Genomic DNA, 2,051 nt, shown 5'->3' on the forward strand with positions numbered 1-2,051 from the left:
TGACAACCAGTCAAAGTGTTATCTAAATAGAAAATTAAGCTCTTGGAAATGATCTTATTTAGACTGCTTGAAAATAAACTTTTATGCATCTTGGATATCTCCTATCTTACATGCAGGTCTTGGACTAATATTGATAGATGATGCATGAGACGACGAGAGAATTAAGCTTGTTGTATCCTGCAAAATGGACTATAGATATGAAGCTAACTAATTTTTTAATAAAGGATGATTGTAAAAGGATCATAGCCTTTACCAGAGGAGAAAACTCCTTGATGTGCTGAGAAAATTAAGGTTTATTAAACAAACTATGAAAATTTTGAAGGAATGTAATACTTTTTTGGGTATTAATTTCGTACCTAAATGAAGAAATAAAGTAGTTGACAAACTTGTTGTTGATGTAAAGAAATCATCCTTACAAAGGGAACCCTGCTCTAATCCTAGATAAACATAATAGTAGAGGTATGGAACTTAATGTTGCTTTAGGTAACCAAGATGGTTTAAAGAGTGTCTGAACCTCTCATTAGGGAGCATGTTTCCTAATTATAGCAAGGCAACATTCAAACCTATCTTGTTTCTTGCTTTTGTTTTTCTGTTTTTTTCTAGTCATTGTAACCCTGTTTTTTTTCATTTGCAATATAATCATCCAATTCACATAAAAAGAAGACATAACATAATACACAAACGCATATGCAATGCAAATCAACTAGATATTCGTTAAACATCTAGTTGATTTACCTAAAAAGTACTAGATTAAAAGATTTTACTTGGCCAATTATAAATATTTTGGGACATGAAGTAAAATCATAACCTAGATAACTTCGAAAAATAGGCGACTGCGTGGCATATGATTATTACCTAGTAGATATTTTATGCGTTTGTTCATTCTCGATATGTAAAGAACATCATCCATAATCAGCTAGGTAGAATGAAAATTTTAGCCGATCAAAAATCTCGTCAAAATCTAGGCTGAGGTCGACTATATTGGTTCATAAAAGAGTTTTTTCTTTTTTCGTGTGATTAATTCCTTTGATTTTCAAGCAAAAAGGGAAACAAAAACAACAACCCCGTTCCAGCCTTCTTTTGCGCGTCAAGATTTGAAACTATTGGACTTAGCAAAAAAAAAAATCGTGTTTCATCCCAACAAACTGAGCTAGTCCAGGGGACTGTACAAGAGGGGCTAACAATCAGAGGTCGGATCCTAGTTAGCAATACGAGCGTACTACTACAACACCGAACCAGGTACGTGTACTTTGTGGGAAATCCGTTTTATTCGTCAACATATTTTTTTAGAAATGAAGGAAACAGGATGGAACATCGAGAGTCGGATTGATCGACGATGGGTATTGAGCCTACGACCTCTGCCTCCCTGAGCTACTCTGCAACCACTGGGCTACGCACTATTTGGTGATAAAAGTCGATGTATAACCTATATAATCCTATTCTTCGTTGAAATCATATTCTTAATGCCATATTAACCTTAAAAATGTATATTCTCCATATAAAAATAGAGTTTTTTCGAGCGACGTGGTTACCCGGAGCTTCTGGTTGATTCTGCCCCACCATTCTAAATTTCAGCCAATAGAATTAAAGTAGAATTTTGTCCCATATAGTATATATTTTAAACCAATCACATTCAAGAAAAAATATTATCTAAAGCATCTAAATCTAATAATATATCCTAAAATTCCAAAAAGTAGTCTTATAATCCTAATTATATATTAGAATTAAAATTCGGAAATAAATAAATCATTGATCACAATTTAATCACAAAAATAAATCAATCATAAAAATTAAAAAATAATTCAATGTCCAACATCCGATTACACTTTTGATAATTATAAGCCAATCTTAGTTACAATTCCAAACTACTGATATTTAAACTAACTATAATTGAAGTTCCAATGATACTAAAAGAGGATTTTGATCAAATTTAAATCAATGATTAAAATCAAGATCCTATAGGATAATAGGTACTTACCTGCAAATTGAAACATGCTTCCTATTCCATATAATAACTGATTGTTAATCCTGTCATATAACCAAAAACATAA

This window comes from Papaver somniferum, chromosome 8 (assembly GCF_003573695.1).
Source record: "Papaver somniferum cultivar HN1 chromosome 8, ASM357369v1, whole genome shotgun sequence".
NCBI classification, from domain to species: Eukaryota; Viridiplantae; Streptophyta; class Magnoliopsida; order Ranunculales; family Papaveraceae; genus Papaver; species Papaver somniferum.